We start from the raw sequence: 22,590 nt of genomic DNA on the forward strand, positions 1-22,590 counted from the left end.
CACAAAATATTTTTGAGAATATTGTTTCAAATACAGACTTAGAATTACCACAGGTACAAAAATGCCAATGTTTACTCATAACCTTAGTCCTGCTATCTACTCTATGCACATTATCATACAGTTTTCAATTAGATGTTAACATCACAATTATTTGTTTCTATAAAAAAAACCTGGCGTAAACCAACAGTCTGCCAAGTGGTCTGCCTTCCATCAAATTCCTTCTTTCCAAAGGGTTGTATTTATTGGAATACATACTGGACTAAATAAAAGGTCATCAGAATTCCTCTAGCACAGGCAAAACTCTGTATTTTGCCCTGTATCATTCCCCAAATTGTTTTGGCTGAAACTGTCCAAAATAATTCAGTGTGAAGCAAATATTTGTATGGATACTTTCAGTCTGAAAAGATATAGTCAGCAAACTTAAAGATACCTAGTGGCTGGAAGACTTTTCTCTCAGCCTATATTAATAAGCAGTGATACACTTCTCCCTCGTATTAGCCAGGATGTGACTGCCAGGAACAAGTAACCAATTCAAAACTTAGGTTTAATTAATGAACACCATCTCATTCAGAACCTTCATTCAGAAACCAGGGGAAATGAAACTGAACTTTCTAGTGCTCCATTTTTGCTACTCCCCAAATGAATGTCATCATTTTAGGTTTAGCTATGTTCTGTAGCTTTGCTGTTTTCACTCGTCACTGAGAGCATGTAGCATGCAGGCACTAGACACGCGTTACTTGCAGACATAATTGCCATTCCTAAAATACTCTTTGATGGAAGTTGTGTTTCCTTTTTTCCTGAGGCTTTAACTCTTGTGCTTCAAATTGGCATCCTACTACCTTCAGTTTAGAGTGTCTCCTCCTCCCAGGCACATTTAGTGTTGGTCCAGACTTTTATATGTTTACAGTTCTAACATCTCCCCCACTTCATGGCATGTCATCCTTTTTAGCAGGTGTGCCTCCCAAACACAGTGAAGCAACTCATGTAAAAAAAATTCATTTTGGCACTGCCTGTTGCTTCCCATATTCAAGTCCCCTTCACCTTGCTGCATGTCAACACAGCAGTCAGAGCTGGGGGTGAAGGAAGCAGACTGGTGTCTCATTTTATTCTAAGCTTTCAGGTGTATGCTGTAGTTTAAGTCTAAGTACAGATCCAGAAAAGTTACTTCTACGTTAGCTTTAGCGTCAACTTGGGAAGATGCACACTGCTATATTCTTCCTCTCTTTCCCTTCTCTCCCAGGAGGAATCTAGGGAGCCATTGTCTCTAGAAACATTGTATTTTTATAAAAATAATAACCACTTCTAGCCGTGTTATGCCTGAGACCTGCGGAAGAGGACACTGATCCCCTGAGATAAAGCTTCACACCTCTTATCATACTTACCGCAACAACATCATAACCCCCCCTTCCAGTAGTCTGACTGCCCAAAGGTGACAGAGAGCCATTTTGTGCCAGTAGGGTTTACAGAATGCAGGACACTTCACTTGAATAAATAGTCAGTGTTAAGGATGCAGACTGTGGTTTTATATATTAAGGACTAGAATTTTGTTCTGAGTTTTCTTTTCCCTTAATTTACATCCCTTCTACATGTGAAGTTTAGATTAATAGCAGTTGGTTGTGAAATAGCTAGAATCCACATTCATTGTCTCCCAGTTTGCTGTTTCTTGCAGCTTTCAGGATACGCAGCGGTATTTTTAGGGAAGGGACCCTGAGTCAGCAAGAGTTTTGAGGTAGATATTGTTCTTACAGCAAGCACACCAAAAACATCCAATGTAACTCTGAAGTTATAGTTTATTTTAGCTCAGACTAAAACAATGGACCTTTTTAAAGAGACAAGCAAGGCCTGCTTTGTAAGACAATAAAACTAAGAGAATACAAAAATAAATCTTCCCTTGCCCACTGTATCCTTGCTTCTTTCCAGCCTTGCTCTGAATCCAGCAGCTTTCAGGGGCTTCTTGAACCAACACAATGCAATCCTCTCCTGAGAAAAAGGTGGGGATTTTTTGTTTTGTTTTGGGTTTTTGGTTGTGTGTTTTGTTTGGTTTTTTTCTGTCCCCTTATATCTATGTCCCTGAGCTCCTCAGGAACCACTGCTCCCGCTGCAGGCTCTCTGCTTGTTGGGTTTCTCACACTACCTGCCCCACAGATTTCATTAAAAGCTTTTCCCAGCTGCAGACACTCACTTGCTCTCAGGTAAGACACAGTAGGGAGTCCTTTGTCCCAGAGCATTCCCTCTGATTTCTGAGAGTTAGTGAAGACCAGGTAAAAGGCAGCTTGCTCCAGCTGCCAGCCATTGTGTTTTTTAGAGAACATAATGCACAGTGAATCACAAACAAACCTGGCACATCGCTGCATCTGTTTTTTTCCTCTCCAAATTCCATGCAAAGGGTTCATCTTTACATTATCGTCAGGGGCCTGCTCACAGCAAAGACAAAACTGGTATTACTCATAATGAATTAATGCAAACCTGGAAGAGAAATTAAGTGCTTTCCATTTTCCGTCATTAAAGGATATAAGATAAGGCAGGAGAAGGCCAAAACAAGTGCTTTGGAGGATGTATTATTTTAATAGAGTGAAGCTGTAGACATGACAGAGTGCTCTTGTATCAGAGCTAGAGGGTGTTTTATTTTGCACTGCCATTTCTGGGGTCTAAATTACTCCACTGCCAATGGTTATTTCTAAAGCAATGAGGTTAAAACAATATTTGGTGTGATTTCTTGAAGAGTTTGGTCTGACAATGAATTGATTGATGTGCTTAGGCTGTAATAATTGTAAACAGCTATATAGATATAGCTAAAAGAGCGTGGCAAAGTACGGTTCTCATTTGAGAAGGTGCATGTTTTATGGAATATGTTTATGTAGAAATATAAACGCGTGTAAACAGGGAGCACTCTCCTCTTGGTAATTAGAGCTGGGTTGCAGTATTGCCTATTCTGAGCATTTGAAAATCAGAAGTCACACCTCTAGACGGTGCCACGGGATAAAAATCAGAAACTATTTTAGATATTTAAAATGATATATTGTCTTTGGGTTGCTAAACTGAGGCAAAATCTGAAGCTATTGCCTAACTGTGGAAACATGGCGTTAAGGTTTAAAAAGCACCACATTAAAAAATGTCAGGCAAGGCAGAATAACAGCACTGTCGCTATGCACCTGGGCAGAAAGGTAAAAGGGCAAGCCCTCACCCAAAGGGCATGGCACAGAAGAAACCTGAGAGCAAGGCTTAACACTATTACTGTGTCAGTACTCATAGGTATAACAAGATCTAAGGCTGGCAGGCTGCTCACAGCCTAAAGGATTGCAACATTCCCAGAGGAAAGGCAGGAAAGAGGAGAGTGAAATATATTGGTTGGGCAGCCTGAGAGAAGAGTTAATCCTAAAGCTTGGCCCTCCCCGAGATTCCTGAGAATGGTGTGACCGTTTTGGTGATGGTGTGATCAGGCCATTAATAAGTCTTACACTTCCTAAAACCAACTTACCTTAAAAATGCTTGTACTGCTAATCACAGCTTCTGGAAGGATTGGAATAGTGTTTGACTCTGGTTACACATTGTAGACTACCTCAAATTTAACCTTGCTCTGGGAATGGCTGTACCTTGTGTAGAATAATCAGAGTATACCGGTGTATATTGCTTTATAATGTTTGTGTGTATGTGCATTCATACACACGCACATCTGTTAAAAAAGAGCCTATACGCAGGTGGAAAGCTACAATGCAAAGGAAGGGTAAGGTACTTCATATAGTCATCTAATATGACACGTTACATTTACATCACTTTTGAAAACCAAAACTAAACCACCAGGTTATTGTATGGAAATGTCAATGAGCTACTCTGCCTGTGGCTAGTTTGCTAGCATTTTTTCATTATGCAGTCATAACTGCAAGCATACGTGAAACCATAGATGTAACTCTTGATTATTCATATTATTTCAAAGATAAAAACACTGATGCATAGAGCCAACACTTGGGCTCACATTTATAGGTCTAATAGAGGAGAATGTTAACCTCATAGCTCACAATTTAACATATAATACCAACATCTTAATGCACCGTCCGTCTGAACCCAACCAAACTTCTTGAAATAGACAAGATCTCATGATACATGTTCCCCACACGTTTCTTCTCTCTTTTAACAGAAGTAAAAAGAAAACTGGAACCTGATCAAGAAAAGTCACAATTAAAAAAAAAAATTAAATAAGAATTATTCTTGGAAAGAATGTCTCATTTTCTTCCTTCCTTTTGGCAGTTTCCTAGGCTGCTGTAGATTGAAGAAAATAGGAATAAGCATCTTTCGACCACAAACAGATGTGCTTGATAAAGAAAATGTCAGCAAAAATACTAAAGCAATGTGTCACAGCAGCTTTCTGACAGATAGAGGGAAAAGGTAAAAAATGTTCTATCATGTCCGACAAGGTGTTCTTTTTGAGATTTAAAGATCACTGTGCAACTTTAAACATGTTTGTCACTTTGGCTCTGACTGGAGCTATCTGGAGCTTCACAAGAACTTTATCAGCTCAGCATAGGGGGGAAGAAAGAAGCCCATTCCCATTTATCTCAGCCAGGTTCCCTTCAAAGCCAACAAATAAATTACAGTGTACATTTGATACAAATTGATTTCTTAACTCAAATAACAATGTTGTCCTCCCAGTCAGGCCATGTGTCACTCATTCGCGAGCCTGAGTGAAAGGCTCAATCTGTCTGCGTGACAGAAATAGGCCTGACGCATCTCACCGAGGAATGCTAATAACCCCGGCCTGGCCCGGGCCTTTGTGGGCAAGCCGTGATAAGGAAAATCAGCCCGTCCTGTCAAACGCCGCGAAGGCCTGATCGCTGTTTGTTCCAACAAGCTGCATAGGCCTCGGAGTCGCCGTCCTATTTCATGTGGTAAATGAGAGGAAAATAAGATCCGGCTACCACCGTTAAGATGCCGGTGACTGTGATGAAGCCGAAGTGAAAGGAAACCCCATTGAATATCTTGAACTGATCTTATCAGCTGCTGGAGAAATGAGATATTGGCAGGGGCTGTTGAGTTTCTCACAGCTGAGCAGGTTAATAAGGTTGGGAGGCAGGCCACAGGCTAATTGGATTTGCTTTGGTTTGATAAACAGTGGCAGGCCTATTGCCAGGAAAACATACACAATGTGGCTTTTTTTCTTTGTTTCTTTTTAAGCCATATGAAAAAAAAAAAAAAAGCTAAAAAAAAGCTGCCTTTTCTTTTTTTTTGAAGCTAAAGGTGTCTTCCTGAATTCCCAGATGAAGAGGCCAACAAAGTCAAACTGTGAAACAGTAGTTGTTGGGTGTTCTGATTTTAATCAAACACCATTTAACCCGCCTGACCTCGCAAAGTCAGCTCACATCAAAACAGCACAACTGTAAGGGCTAACTAGAAGCAGAAGGAAATAACAACCTATTGAAGCTTTCCGAAGGCTTAAAATATTCGAAAGGAGCCAATTTTTGCAGCCTCATCTCCGGGCAGACACAACCGGAGTGAAACGGGAGGCCCGTGCTGTTCCCAACGCGGACACACGGGTTGTGCCCATCGCTGTCAGTCAGGGTGCCAGCACCCCTTCAAATTTTTCTTTGGAAAAATTTGATCCCATGATCCTTCAGATCTTTCTGTCACCCCGCTTCTTTCCATGCTGTTATTTGGTGGGATCTGGCCTGTAATTTGCAAGAAGTTGAGGTGCTTTTTGTTTTAAAGCTGCCAAACTCTTCCCTGCAGGGCAAGCAGAAGGCTGTGCTGTTACCTCCGTGTCGCTGCGCTTTTTGCTGCGAGCTTCCACCCACGCTGCCGAACGAATCCTGCAATGTGTGCCGAAATGCTAAGACCTTTGCTGTGCTTGAAAATGTAGTGCTTTGAAAAATTTTTAGCTGTCGAAGGCGCTTTCAAATGCCACCAGTAAAATCCTCTTGCTACATTTTGCTTCAAGCGGTTTTGGTAGTATTTCCTCCACTGACTCTTCTAAATCTCGGGGGCTTTATTTTCACTGGCAAGAACTTTGGGTTGTCACTGGCAGGGCTGATGCAAGAAGAAATCACCAAATGAGAGCGGTGCTGCCTTACTCTTTGGTGCAGATACAAATACAGTGCCAGAGCGAGGCAGTGGGGCTTATCTTTAGCTACAGCAAAGCAGGAATAGTTCATTTTCTATTGTCTCTAGATGCGTTTCAAGCAACTTCTATTCAATAACACATATTTTTAATATGAGTGTGAGCACATGGGTACATTTTTCAATGTGTAAAATGCCCCATACTGTGGCATCTGAACATCAGAATCTTTTCATGAACTTCTGTGACCTCATCTATAAAAATTGTCAGTGGAACCAATAAACAGTGGGAAAATACATGCCATGCCAGTAGAAAACTTCTAAGTATCTTAATTTTTTTGTTTTATTTAGTTCCTTGTGCCTTCATGAAATATATTTGCTCACCATCATATTCAGTGAGTTAGACAAGATGAGGAGCTAGAAAGGAAACATTTCCAAGGTTATTCAATATTTTATTTTTCTTCATTCAGAATGTGGACTTGTTTGTAATTTTTTGAAAGAAAAGATGAATTTCTCTGAGGAAATATTGTTTCTCACTTCAGTAATGGTTCAGGGCCTTGGTTAAAATATTACCCCAACAAACAGTTTCCATTCTTTTCTGCTCCATTCTGTAGAAAAATAATTGTACTATATATGGTTTTATTACTTACATTAATTTGTATTTCATTACTTTAAAACATACATTTACATAGCACCTTTTATCAGATTATCTCAGAATACTATGTCAAAATTAAATATATTGCACATCTCACTTTTGAAGTTCATACATGAGCAGAGATTTCCTGGCCAACACTTTCCTGTTTGAAATTATCAAGTTTTTGAAAGCAAAGCTTTTAGGAACATACCAGTTTCAACAAACATCGACTGTGCAGATGGCTTAAAATTTTAGCAAGTTCAGAAGAGTCCTTTTTTGGGGCAGTTTAGATTCCTTTCCTAGATTGGCTACTCCTTCTTATCCCTTGGGACTTTTTGTTCATTTACCAAAACAGAATCAGAATATAATTTGCCTGCTGAAGCTGATCCATTTGTTTAGAAATAAGAACTACCTTTCTAGAAAACAATGCCAGTCCTCACCTGAGAAAAATAGGATGTCGCAGAACGTAAAACTACCTCTTACATCTGCTAGCTCAATACTGAACCGCTGCCTTACTGAAGATGCATTTCCCTTTCATTCTCTGGTCCACAGAATATCTAATTATTTATAGGAAGTGGAACAGTTTGAACAGAACAGAAAGTAGATTTTTTTTTCCCAACAAAATGCAGCTAAAATCTGGTCTCCCACATGCTTACCACATGTCATAACTGTCGGACTAGCGGCTTCTCTAGAGCAGAGAAGGTCCAGGCAGTTCAGAACTTACCACGTCCTTTGGCTCTGGAAGAAAAAGTAAGAGAGGGAATGATTTGCCAGCAGGAGAGTTTCTCAGATCAAGATAATCAAAGAGATTTTCTTTTTTTTTTTTTTTTTTTTTTTTTTTTTAGTTTTGGGCCTGGAAACATTTAAGAGAAATTTTGTTTCATGGTAAATAAGAACAAAACCTGTAAATAGTACTGTATCTGAAAAAATGAAACAAAACCCAATCCCTGTATCACGATGGAAATGAAACCATTCAGGGAAAATAAAGAAAAGAAAATAATTTCAACTAAACTTTGCTTAAATTAAGATTCAGGTTTGTTTTTAGAGAAAGAAAACTCTTTCCTCGCTTTGAGTATGTTTCTGGACACCATCCCACAATACAAAATTGGCTTTGTACTTGCAATGACTTATGCATAATAGTTTCTTCCTTTCACATTTTGAGTGTTTTATTATTTTTGGATGCACATCAATACAGCATGTGGCACATGCATAAGGCAGACTGGGGTAATGGAAGTACATTTTCTGCAGTATAAATACTAGCTAAAACTAAGCTGACAAAACTCCTTGTGCAAAATCCAGGTCCACTACCAGTGAGATTAATAAAATTTGCTCCTTTCAGTAATAATAGGATCAGTCTTCAATGGTTTTCCAGCCTTACATAAAGCTTAAAATACTGTATAAGTCAAAATTGCCTCACTCATCCTAAATTTGCTGTAAGTTGCATTTGGAATCATTAATTGCTTTAGTTTCCAGACATCCCAAAATAGCAATAAACAGATGAATATGACATAATATCTTTCTAAAATCATGAAAGAGAGCAAATAAAGTACATATGGACTACCAATTTTAAAACTGCATCAAACCCAAGTATGTATTACATAGTAATGTGGCCAAGGAGTGATTTTATTAGTTTGCTATAGTTCAGAAGTGAAATAAACGAATAACTTGCTGACTAATGTTTTCTGTTGAGATTCAAAATTTATGATAAAAGTTTATCTTTTATTCAATTTTAATTTTTTTTTTCTATAGACAATAGATAAATCAAAGCGAATAATAGCAGCTCCAAAGACATCTCATAAAGAGTAACATGTGCTTTTACCTTTAATCTCAGTGAGAAGCCCCTTGCCTTTAATGGAAGTATTCACAGTATATAAAATTGAGCAGATGATCACATCTTTAAAAGATGAGGGCCTAAAGAAACACCTGGTAATTAGTACTGAGTGATACAACATGAATAAAGCTCATAACGGGGCACTGAGGTTTTCTTGGAACATCATTGTACTACTATTTTTGGAAGGAAACAGATGCATCCAGAACTTGGAAAAAGTAACTGCCTCAAAGCACAGGCACGATATTAATAATTAGCAGGTACTGTGGAACAATCTGACTCAAGAACAGTTTCCCCTCACATGTGGCAAAGATTCTACGACATTTACTAAATTTCACATCTGGAAAACAAAGAAATAGAGATACAGAACAGAACCTGAAAATGTTCATCTTCAAGAATAACCATTACCAAAATGTCTGTGCGGGATTTTGTGACCAACAAAGAGATGAGGCAACTCTGCTTCTCCCCAAAGTGTAAGGCACTTGGTTGTACACTCACTGAAAGGACAGCGCACAGATTTGTACAAAAAGTCAGAAAGCTGATATGAATTTCAAAATACCCAAAGCGAGGGCAGCCAGTTCAACACCAGATTTTATACAAAAGGAACACATAACAGAGGAAGTGAAAGTAACCAGCTTCTACCTCAAATGGAAAGCATAAGAAATTGAAATGGTTGGGTCAGGTCCAAACTAAAACCTTGATCCGACGTCAAAATTCTTCAAGAGGTAGCTTTCAGCTAGTACTTATCAAGATTGAAACATCATTTTTCATATTATCCCCTAATATTTTTGTTTTCCCTGATTTGCATAGTAATCAGTCATAAGGTTATAAACCAAGAGTTCTTTAAGGTTCCTTATAGTTCACTTTTTTTAATTCAAATAATAGATTGAATGAAGATTTACCATCAGAATAGTTTCTTGCAAGGTATACAAATATATTAGGAATAAATATCATGAGGAAATGAAGAAAATAACACATAATGTGATAATTAGCACAAATATATTCTTGTATATTAGCATGAATGTATACAAATACATTGCAAATGTAATTTGCCACCCAAACTCCTTTTTTTTATCCATGCTGACAAATAGGTCAGAGAGAGTTGATAGATTCCAGCCCCTCAATAACAGAAGATCCACATCCAGACCATTATACATAAATTAATATAGAGTAATCATTTCAATATTATTTTATCAGTATTCCATAGGAAATTAGAGCTATATCAATGGGTTTTTTTCTCTTATTATTTAAATTATTTGTAATTTAGGGCAAATAAAGGAAATAACATGATTCTGAGAACCTCAATTTTGCATTCTCAAGTTAAGACACTGTAAATGGTTAACCTGAGGAGAAGCCATTGTTTGAAAATCAGATGTTCCAAGCAATGTCATAAATATAGCTAAAAAAAGTTAAACATTGAGGGACATTTTAGTTTTGAAAAATGTGGGTTTCAGATTCTAGTATAAAGGTATTAATATTACATTACTGTGTTTTATACATCAATATAGGAAATATGCTGACTCATACACATTCCTTTTTCTGCGATCACGTCAACTTCATTGGCTTATACTATTCTGTGATGAACTAATATAACCAAAGTTTCTCCTTCCAAGTGGTTTCCAACTGATAACCCCCCCTTTTACAGCAGTAAATCTCTGTTATTCCAGCTCTGAGTGTCTCAAGGGCTATATCTACTTTAGAAAGTGTAACTGCACAGTAGGAGTGAATCTGTATCACAGAGATTTGGTGCTCAGACCCCATTGTCTACCCAAGACACATGCTGGAAGTTTTAGTTCAGACTTGGCTGGTCTCATCCTATAGAGTGAGCACTAGTGGCTGGTGTATGATATGTACTGTCCTGGAGTTCAGGCTTCAGTTTAATTTTACCTAAAAAAGAATGTTGTTTATGGCTCCATAATGAAAACAAATAAATAACTATCAAGGCTACATCTACATTATGTGTCTACATTAGTGAATAGTGTGGACCAGGAGGGGTGGATCTGTAGAGTGCAACAGCTGTCACTAAGGTCTTGGTGTCCACACATTTCAGGGTACAGGTTTTTTTAAACTTTGATGTAGATTAGTCTGGTACAGTGAACCCATTTGTGACTGAAGAGTATTGGGTGCATTTCCTGATACTCCAGGAAACATCTTCCAGCTGTTCTCTGAGGCACTGATGTTATGAACCACAGCTCAGTAAGTGGGGAAAATCAGGAGACTGACTTCACAAGCTCCCTGCTGCCCTGAAATAAAATGCTAATACAGACACACTCTATTTCTTTCTATACTGTATTCGATTCTTTTTTCTATTGATAGCATCACCATATGTTATGTCAGAAGAATTTTCATCATCGCAGTCTAACTTTTAGCACTGACTTTACTAATGAAAACATTAACAAGCATCTTTGTGCCAGACCACTATTTCCCTTTCTAGGACAGTCTGGGTTACCTGTTAGGCAGTGCATTGCTCATTTTAGGATTTAGTTATCATCTCTATCATCTTAATTAATAACTTCTTATTTACCATTATATCAAATTGTCTCTATGATTCCTAATAAATAAGTTCCTCTCCAGGAGAATATCTGAGCTTTACTTACATGCTAGTTAGATGAGATCTACCACATTTTTCTAGTATAGAAAGACAAATATTTCACCAGTGAAAGAAAAATTAGTCTGGAACAACCTGCCTTCTCTTAACATATATTTCTTTTTCTCTCATTTTCATTTACCTCCATGTATTATTATACTTTCCTTTAAAATGTGTTCTGATATTTTCTACATTGTTTAGGTCAAGCTGATAGACCAGTTGAATTTCCTTCTCCCTTAGTCTTAAAAAAAAAAAAAAAAAAAAAAGTCTAAAATATTTACTATCCTGCATTTATATGTTCCCACTTCCAATTTGGTATACTTAGAAGTCTACTTGACCTTTTGTTTCATATGCAAGTTTTCTTTTTTCCATAATCCTGAATTGGTGATTATCAGATCCTTGTGACTGGAACACATTTAGTCTTTGAGTTTTCCTTAACCTCAGATGTGGAATTTTGATTTCCATACCTTCATCCCCATTAGTCATTTTGCCTTTTCCCTTCTATTCATCATTATTGTCCTTACTGAAAACCATAGCAATGTATTCATTTAAGGCTTTTAACACCTTTAACACCTCATTCTTACTGCATAGAAGCCTTAGTTTTCTTATGATGTGTCTAAGAAACTTTTCTAACTTTTTAATTTTCTTTTCAAGACCAAAGCACATTCTACTTCTGCCTATTCTCCTCGCCTCCCTGACCTCTAAATTATAGCTTTCTTTATTGATTAATTAATTTTTATGACATTTCTAAACTTACTGGTTGATCCAAGTGTCCTTTCTGAGGTGTGTCTGTAGTTTGGAATCCTTTCTACAAAAAATTCCCTGTCTTGAACTGAAGCTTCAGATATTTTTGCACATTTTTCATTAGAAAAATTTCAAGTCTCTTCCTTACTCAACTCTCTAAGTACTCAGGCAATTTGAGTTCATTAACTAGTTCCTTGATTTCTCACTTCACCCTTCTAAAATTATAGACCTCAGTTATGAATCTCTTTTGCTTATCCTTTCTTTTGAATTGAGCTTAATAATACTGTAATCACATATTACCAAAGGGCCATTTGTACAATTAAGTCTTTTGTTACAGACCTATTAATGGTGAAAGATATTAATGTCTTGATTCAATAACTCTCCTATGTAGAAATTTCACATTCAGAAATGTCTGCACCTTGTGTGTATTAATAGCATTTGGTTTACTTTCTGTATTTGGAGAATGCAAGACTCCTACAATAAGTTAAAACCATCCAGAAACAGTTTCTGTTAGTAAGTCTTCCATTAATGACATTGCAGAGATTTCTCCCCAAATCCAAATAAAATCGGAAGCTCCTATAGCAGACCTTTCACAGTCCTCAATAAAGCTTAATTCTCCAGACTTCCTCAAAGTGAATTTGACTCAATCATAGAATCATTGAATAATTGAGGTTAAAAGGGATCTCAGGAGGTCATCTAACCTCCTGCTCTAAAGAGGGCCCCCCTCCTCCCCAATTTGATGTAGTCTTCCAACTTCGTGAGCAAGTACTCCATTACCTCCTCCAGATCACTGATAAAGATGTGAAAGAGGACATATCCTACAGTAGACTCTCGTGGTATCCTTCTTGTTACCATCACCCAGGTAAAATGCAATGCACTAGACACTACTTTTTGAGCCTAATTGTGTAATCAGTTTTTTACCCAGGTAATTGTCTACCAACCCAGATACTTAGGTCCCAACTTGTGTATAAGAACATTGTGGGATACAGTATCAAAACCCTTGCTAAAGTTGATGTGAATGACATCCAGTGTACTCCTTGTCCACAAATCAGACATTTTATCATAGAAGGCAGTCAGGCTGATCAGACATGATTTATCCTTGATAAACCCATGGTGACTATTCCCAGTCATCTTTCCCTCCTTTGTATGTCCAGAAATGTGTTCCAAAAAGACTTCTTCCGTGATTTTCCAGCCTGTAGTTTTGACCAACCCTCTCCTTTTTTGTATCTTTTATTTAATTTCAGATTGCTGTGTTAAATTCTTTTGTTGATTACCAATGGACTTAAATTGAAACATGAGAGATTCCAACTGGCTATAAGGAAAAAACCTTTTCCATTGTAAGGATAGTCATACAGGGGAACAGGGTGGATGTGCAATCTGCGGCCTTGGAGACGCAGCTGGATGCAGTCCTGAACAAGCTGGTCTGATCTCATTGCTGACTCTGCTGACCCTCCTGCTGAGCAGGAAGTTGGACTAGATTACCTCTTGAGGTCCCTTCCAACTTCAATTATTTTGTGGTTCTACGGTCATGCCAATGCATATTTAAAGCATGTTCACAGGATCTAAGCCAAGGACACTCAAGAGCCAATAGTCAGTTCTAGGACTGCAAATAATCCCATAAAACTAGAGATGTTTTGTTATATAGTCAGCTTCCATGTCCTATGTAGAAAAAACTCAACACACTAAACATTTATTTCCATACACTTTCACAGTGACAGTTTGACATCCTCCATCAATAGTCATTAGAGCACTTACTGTAAACTTTTTCATTTTCCTGACTACTGCTCTCATCAGTAGCATTCTTATTTCTTCTGAGCATCAATCTATCCTTTAGTGGCATGTAACAACAGTGGTATTTCAAGTATTAGATTTGCCTTTTTGCAATACAAATTCTTGCGTAGAAATGGAAATTATTTTGTCTCATATTCCGCCCTATGTCTTAATTTAAATAGATAATTGATAGAAGATTCAGTCTCTATTCAGAGACTCTCATGCCAAGTAGTGTAGTCTACTTCAGCCACATAAGTTATTTTTTCCAGGAATGTAACTCAGAGCATTCCAAAACTTTCCATAAAGTATGGTTTACTAAAAACTATTCTTAACCTTTATTATGTTTTCAGAGACCACCTGATATACCATTTGTTCAAGAATCTTCTCAAAGTTGGCACAGCCATTCTTGATCTGTCATGTCTGCAGTGCTGCTTGACCCATCAATCAGAAGAGTTTTGCTTGCTTTCATCAGGATTGCTCTTAGACATAGATATAAAGCTTTGCTTCTGACAGACAGCACAGAACTCTGCTCTTTAATTTTTATCAATCAACCTATTGTTTGCATTTAACAAGGGGACAATCCTATCTCTTCTTTCCAATGGTGTGAATCTCCAGCCCTTTCTGAGATATCCTTCTTTCTGTGTACGAATCATTCTGTTCTTTGTTCTCCCTCCCAGTCCATAGTCCTTATGGACTGAGCTCATTATAGTCATTTTTATTTAGTAGCTCTTTTTCAACTTTTACTAATTTGCTTGCAAGAGGTAATGGAAAACTCAAGAGGAGAGTCGGGTAGCAATTCAGTAGTAGTTTTACTAATCTGTTGGTGAATAAAAAGCAAATCTGTGTTTTCCACATAACTCCAGCCCTATCCAAAAGGATATCAACTGGCTAAACAGGCCAGTTTTACCATTACATCATTAACACAAACTCTCATTGGATATTCTACTTTAAGGGAAAGTCAGTATTTCCAGAAGGATCTGAAAGCTGCTTTTGTCCGCTAACATCAATTAATTAACATTAATTAGTGTAGCCAGAAGATTCATATTATAGTTTCAAAAGAGGTTCACTGATGCATGTAAATTGGAAAAGGAATGAGAAAAATGTATCAACTAAATTCAGTGTATAATCAACCACAAATATAACAAATTAATATGAGAGAAATAGTAGGATTTAAGTGAAAATTAGTAAGTCATATCTTTATTCAGCCAGTCATTTCTCGCACGGTTTTCAGCACTCTACCTCAAAATTCCATGTGATATGATCAAGATACACCAGCTTGCTAAATTCTTTCTAAATTTCAATCCAGACATTTTAGGGTGATAAAATACCTGCTCCATTAGTTGTCCTCCACAGGCTTTAGACATCCAACCATTCTGCCTAAAATACTTCAAGAAATTAAAGGATCAGAGACTAAAAACCTCCCAGAAACATTTAGAAGCCTATCTTGAGTAGATTTAACACAAGTTCAAACCATTAAAACTCATAGTCTTCCCAAAGTGAAAGACAGATGAACATCAGGAAATACGGATTTTTGTTTCAATTACACAGCCAAAATTTCAGTTGTTCCAGAATTCCCTTCATACTCCCTGGCTGTGTGTCTCTAACTGATCCAAAGCATTCTAGATAATTCATAATAGTAAAGTTAGAGGTGCAGGAGTTCACAGGTTCACAGAGTTGAAGCCTATTAATGAACAAAAAATTATTTGTATCTTCCTTCTCATCAACTCATGTTCATTTTGGAGGAAAAGCATCAAACTATGGAAGCAAAGTATTTCTTATTTTAATGATACATGCTTCAAATATTGTAAGACGTTCCCATAATGCTAGGTTAATACAGTTCAAGACACATGGTCAAATTTGCATACAAAATGTAACTTCTCACATACATGTCTTTCAGAGCTATATTGTATAAATAGCACTAAGTTTCTGTTTGATTCCAAAGCTGTGCTGATATTTGAGATTTTGGATTGAAGCAGGAACATGATTTGGAAGTCAATTTCCTGAATTTTTTCTGCTAATTGCCTATTAAATCAGTTTCAGGGCCAATTTTGGGATGTGCAAATTGGATTTTTTGAGAAAACAAAATCAGAAGCTTCACTCCAAAATCACTCCAAATGCTTGACATGACATTTGATTTATTTAATTAAATTCAGAACCAATGTGTGGGCTGCTGCACCTGCAGATCCATGATAGGCACTTCTAGTTGTTCTTTCAATAATCTGTAAACTATATGTGTAGTGGAGACTAAATTTATTCAAAACCAACCCACTTGAAAGTAGGTATAAGGGAGATACAGGAGCCTACTCACCAATTCCTCTACTCTGTTGATGCACTTCTTTTGCACCAAGTTACTTGGTACAAGTAGACTTGTAGCATAAGTCTAGTTCTCAGTGGAATATCATTCTAAACCCGTTGTAATATTTTAGTGACAAGATCTTATGCATCTTGACAAGTATTCACCTGAGATACTCCCAGGTGGCATAAAAGTACGTCCATATTTCTTTAAAATGTTTAACGAAATAGCTTGGGAAATTGATAGTAATTTACTGGATATTCAGCAAAAGGTTTTTCACAGAAAAGAAGAACAAGAGCTTGTCCCTCCCTCATAATTTTTCTGGTAGTAGTAAAATTTTCTTTTACTTCCATGACCTTTACCTTCATACCTCTGCAAAAGGCTGGGTGATAGTAGTTCCAAAATCAGGTAGGTTCCTCCAGTCTCTTATACCAAAGAGAAGAAAAGGAGGAATCTCACATAACTATCCAGGCACATACATTTGCAAAAAGAAAATTCTAGCATCATCGAGAAAAGCACTCAAATGAGGCATGAGAAGAACATGTTAAAATGGAAATCTTCCTTTGTAAGTCACCGATCTTTGTTAATTCATTGGTGTCAGGTAAATATTTAGGCAATTACTTGCCTTCTCATTCATATTGGTTTTTGGGGCTGTAATACAGTGATAAGCTTCATCACTCTCTGTATGGTCTCATCCTACATGGCATTCCTAATCTGAAATAAGAGGCAAGATCACAGTGTGAAGTTGTGATGTGGCCTCCAGCTAGCTCTACACGAATCAGATATCATGTCCCAACACAGAATGAAAGAGGCTGTGATTTCTGCAGCTTATAGAACTCCTGCAATTCAAGAATCTGTGGCAGTTGTGGATGTTCCTGTATAATCATTCATTTTCTAAATTATTCTGGTTCAAATGGAGTAAATCACTGCCTTTCCCCCATCTGACTCTCTGACCCCCTTTCTAAACACTGAAGTTGTCATGAAAGCTTGGAAAATAAGAACAGCATGTTCTATCCGCAATGCCTAACTTTAAGAATCCGACAACAAGCTCCTTAATTGTGTAATTCCAACAATATGTGATGATGTTCTCCTGAGTTTGCATGCAGCCTGAAATGTTTGCTTGTGAAGAAGCTTAAACTGCTCTATTTGGTGCAGGTGTGCATGTCAAGTTTGGGTAACCATTTCTCAAAAAGTATGTCCATATTTCTTGTGAATACATTTTACACCTATTCCAGTACGCTATTCCTTCAGATATTCTCCCACTGCAATGTAACTGCTAACCTAAAACCTTACCATGGATATTTGCTTCCAAACAGCATCATCTGTGAAATGAGAAACTTCATTCCTGTCATGAAGGAGAAAACATTTAACCTGCTATGTTAAGAAATTAAGTCATTAAATACCAGCAGGAGAAAAAAGGATATTGTAGTCCCTGTATTCATTGTACAAAAGCAACAAGACAAAGGAATTATCTGTAGGAATGTATGATAACACAATTCCAGCCAAATTTGTCAGTTTTCATAAAGTGAACTCCACACATTTTGTGAAAGTGAAGAACTTTGGCATTGTTACAAGAAAAGAATGGGGATGAAAGGTATAATTCAGCCTGCAATGCTCATTTCTCAAGTATGAAATGCATTCAGATAGACACTCCACTATATTTTTACCCATGGAAGAAGAAATCACAGGGAATATTTACAAATGAGGAGTAAAAAGTGTAAAATCCTGTTTCTTAGAGTGTGCAGGGATACCAAGAATAGGTAAAATAATGAATATCTATTTTTTTTCGGGGGGGGTGTGTGGCTTTTTTTCTGTCACCTGGGTATTTGACATATTCTTCTTTAATACACTAATGTGATCTTTATGGATAATCAGTTATCCAGTTCAACTGCCTGTGACCCAAACTAGTAACCTGTGGAAAACATTCACTAACAGCTTACACATTCATTAGCTATTATCAATCAGTACAGTTTTACTTTTTAGCAGGAGTTATGAAAAATGCATGAAGGCAAGACGAACTCTCGTTTGTGGCATTTGTTGTGAAGCCCAGAAGCAGCAGCAACCCGCAACCTATCATGCATAAAAGCAGAAATAACATTTATGAGCCCAGTCATGTAAAGCTTGAATAGTCAGATTCATGAAATTCACTGAGATTTGGATTAAATTTAAACCATTCTATACAGCTCTACTTTTGATTAGAGCTCTGTGTGCAGTGAAAAAAACTCCCATTTGAATGGAACTTATATTTTTAAGAAGTTTGAATGTGCTAGAATTTAAATTGAGCTCCAAGCTTGATCTTGAAATGTACAGTGGGTCAATTTACATTCAGCATTAAGGGGGGGGGGGACAGGGACACAAAAGAGGTAGTGCTCCATCCTTCTAGAATTTTAGCTATGGATCATAGTTTATAAATATAAGGATCAAAACATGACTGACTTTTACTATCTCCATTTATGAAATTATGAACTTGAAGCGTCCAAATGAAGTTTGTAAGCTAAACAATAGAAACTCTATGATGTTTATCATTTTTACTTTTGAAGAAACAACAACAACAAATCTTTCCTCCTACCACTTCTCTTTGCTTCGCATTAAAAAAGAATTACACTGTACTTCAAAAAGTATTCCAGGCACTTACCTTTTCACTTTTCATTTGTGGTTCATAAAATGTAGCACAGATTTAGCAATGACAGAAAAAAATAAGCATTTTGTAGATCAAATCTGCATCACAAACTAGTAGCATTTCATGCTTTGCATGTTTAAATTCTGTATAAGTATCAGCCACTGTGGCTTTCACATATTTTCAGTAGATGCAGAAAAAATCACTGAGGCTTAGAATTTATTTTAATATCTAAATAAATTCTCAGCTCATCATTCAGATGACTTGTGGACTGCAAATAAAGTCATACAATGCATGAAGATGAAGAGATTAAATCACACATCTGGACTTCTGCAATGTATAAATATAAATACATACATACACATATACCCCCCCCCCCATACATACGGGTAAAGTTCAGATCCAGATGCTTTGATCCAAGCCTGTCCCTTGGCTGTGGTTCAGACTAGACCAGAATAGCTTGGTTTCTCTTACCCAGATCTGCAAGCTTAAATCTCTAATGTGTAGGAAGAAAAAAGCAGACATTCTCATGGATCTATTTAAAGAAGGAAGTTCTGGCAAGGTTCTGCCATTTGGGGCCAAAATCTTGCAAAATAGATAGCTAGTTTTTAGTATTACAGAGACTAGGTTTACAGTTTGCAAGTTCACTTGCATAACAGGAATTTGCTTTTTGCAGCATCAGGGCCTAGCTGGGATACTTATATACTGATAAGGACAGCCTACAAAAACAAAGATGTTATTAAATGTTTAACTTGAATTCTAAAACCTATGATTTCTCTCACAGTATTAATTTGTATACATAACATTTTCTATTTTATTACATTAAAGCCTATTAAGAACTTGTAAACATTATTATCATCAATTGTCTGAAAAGCAGTCTTTTAAAAGAACACTATTACTGTTTACTTTTTAAAACAAGGTGTTTCAAAGTATATGCTTAGTTGTTTTCATATCTCAGTGATTACCCATTTGTTAGAATACATCACTAAGATCAATCTGAGATTGAGTGACTAGCAGGAATGTGGATATATAACTTACGAAACTCTGCAAAATACTAAACAAAAAAACCCTCCAAAAGCAAATTATTTTAAAGTAGAAGTCTATCAAATGTCTTTGCTGACATTTGTAAAATTTTTTATTAATTTTCTATTTTTCAGGAGTATCACCTTTTCAAAAATTTTAATATATTAGATACTTCATATGGAAAACTATCTACTAATCAAATCAGATCAGTAGAAGCTACAGAAACAAATTTTTAAAGAAAATTTATGTGATAATTTTGAAAAGCTCTATTATTTTGCACCTGTTTGTAAAGCAGGATTCCTTCTTCTCAATGCAACTTAGATCACCCAGAGAGAGACCACGTCAAAACCCTTCTGATTTCGATATTCAGAATTTTCTGCAGGGTCACCAATAAGCAAATTTATTTGCTTGTCATGTTTATCTTGGTTTTCAAATGTGCCTAAAAGACTAACTTGTATTAATTTTCTTTTAGTACTAAGCTTTCCTGAATCTACATATATTTTCTGCTTAGGATATTAATCCACAGTTTTTTACCCAGACTTTAGGCTTTTGCCATGGGATTCCCAAGAAAATCTTCATGATACTATTTTATTTTAGAATTTAGAAGCACATGTGATAGGCAGTTTAGCTAACAGTTGTATCATATCCCTTTCCTCTAGGACATGGGTCTTTCTCTCAAACCAATGTCTTGCAGAAGAGAGACAGTGGGCATAATTGAAATTATAGCAAAGCTAACTGTTTTCCTAGCTGTTGTTTGTGGAATCACATTCCTTCAGAAAAAGCACGCACCTTGTAATAATCAGGCAATAATTTTTATATTTTTGTATTTATGTCTACTGGCACTAAGGATGAAAAAGTCTCATCAACATCAAAATACTTTAGATTTGAAAAACAATGTGTTTTTATGCTGAAATTTAACTTATATTTCATACAGAATGTCCTTTCTACCCAAGCAGCACCCAAATATCTGTCTACATGCTGCATTTCAGCAACATCCTAGGACAACTTGTGGAACAGGTTGCCTTCAAGTTACTTAAATTTTGCTCAGATAGTTCCCCAAACTGATTGTCAGATGTAATCACAGATTGAACTTGCTGTTACTTTCCAAAAAGTCCACCATAAAGATATGAATAGATTGAGAATGTAATTTGATGCTCTAGTATGGAACTATAACAAGAATGCTGTTTCATTTTGGAGCTGTGGCCTGTTTCTGGGATGTGAAAAGAGCTATATGATGCACTGGGGCTTTTGGGAAGAATTTTGACAGATACTCAAGAGATCTCAATGTTTCGGAGAAACTGTATGATGGATTAATAGATCCTTTTTCTATGCTCTCTTTTTTTCACCGTTACTTTCTTAAACATGGCTCAGTTTTATTTAGTGGGAAAGACACACTACCTTTGTCCCCCCCGCCATGCATTATTTTTCCCGGTATCTATGGAGAAAGATAGGCAAGTATGATTGATAATTATTCTGGCACTCAGAATGGAAGAGGAAGTCTTGCATCACATTGTGTTGTTTCCCATATCTATGAATTACCAGGACCTTTTCACAGTCTACAGCTTAGTTTCTTCAAAAGTCCCTTGCCAGCCTCAACGCACCCAGGAAGAAAAGTGTGTTTTCTCAATGCTTTTTTTACTTTTCATGAAGATAGAATGATGAAAAGTATAGCAATATTGTGTAGGTACCAGCACTGAATCAAGAGAAAGAAATCACATGAATTCAGAGAATCGCACAATCTGGTGTGTGATTCCTGTCCTTGTCAGTGATGGGAAGTATTTTTTACCCAGGTTGTCCTAAAACTGGAACTATCATAATTATATCTGCTTTCTTTCTTAGATTTGCTTTTTTTTCTTCTGGGGTGGGGGGAGTTGACCCTAGAACAGTGTTTTAGTCGGCATTTGAACCCATCTTTGGTAAGTGCAACATATACCTACACTTTCTAAATTTTGCCACTGTAGGAGCTTGTGAAGAAGACGTTAAGGAAGCGTGGGCTTTGGGGGCTGAAGTTACTAGTGGGAGTTTAGAGCAGCACCAAGGATCATGAGCAACAAGATGAGAGAAATTTAAGACACTAACAGTAGCAGAAGTGTTTGGACAGAAGAGAGTGTACGTGAAAAAAAGGACAAAACAGCAGCCACACAGGGAGTCCTAAAGAGTGTGAATGTGCAAGGCTGAAAAATTACAGGCATCAAGCAGGAAAAAAATTGGCATAAGGAGGAGAAAGGGGCACAGGCGCAGAGGCAGGAAGGGATCAGCTTATCAAAATGGGGGAAAAGATTAGGAAAACGAAATCAGAAGAGAAAGGCTCTTGAGTCGCATGGGATGCTCTGAAGCTGGAGATCTACCTCCCTTTCTAGCTACTAAAGCTACAGCTGGAGCAAATTTTTACCTAAGTTCATTGTAGATACCAGGCTCCCTCCTCCAAGATTTAAAAAAAAATCCTTACCCTTCCTCTGTGGAGTCCCATTAAAAGCAACAGCAACATTAAGCACAATGTCCTTAATCCACACCTGTACTCAATTAGAATGGCGACTCTGGTGTTAGTTTAGTTAGATTACACTAGAATAATTATGAGACTGCTATCAGCAGGCTGATTTAAAAGAAGCTGAAGAGAAAAGAACATTAGTGGAAAAAGTAGATATAGATAACTGATTTCAAAAAATCTTGTCAGGTTAGTTCTACTAAGCTTTAATAAATGGTACACTGAAATGACAAACTCCAGACATCTTCCACTTCAGCAATGACATTAATTTTGGACAACCAAAGCATAGCTGCCCAATTCCCTCATGTAGCTTCCTGTGACCCTCTCTGAAAATCTCACTACGTATCTATTTAAATACTCATAGGAAAGACAAATGAAGTGTGGGACAGCACAAGGGTGGAGACACACACGAACATACTGCTTAATAGTGTTTTAGTTTAATAGCAAATAATAATAATAATAAAATGCAATCTTAATATCAAGTAATAACAGCAAATACTGCAGCAATCTTGCAGTGTGATCTTAACTGGCAGCTTTGCTATCAAGTCAGGAAGGAGAATGTGA

Source organism: Haliaeetus albicilla, chromosome 3 (assembly GCF_947461875.1).
Source record: "Haliaeetus albicilla chromosome 3, bHalAlb1.1, whole genome shotgun sequence".
Taxonomy (NCBI): domain Eukaryota; kingdom Metazoa; phylum Chordata; class Aves; order Accipitriformes; family Accipitridae; genus Haliaeetus; species Haliaeetus albicilla.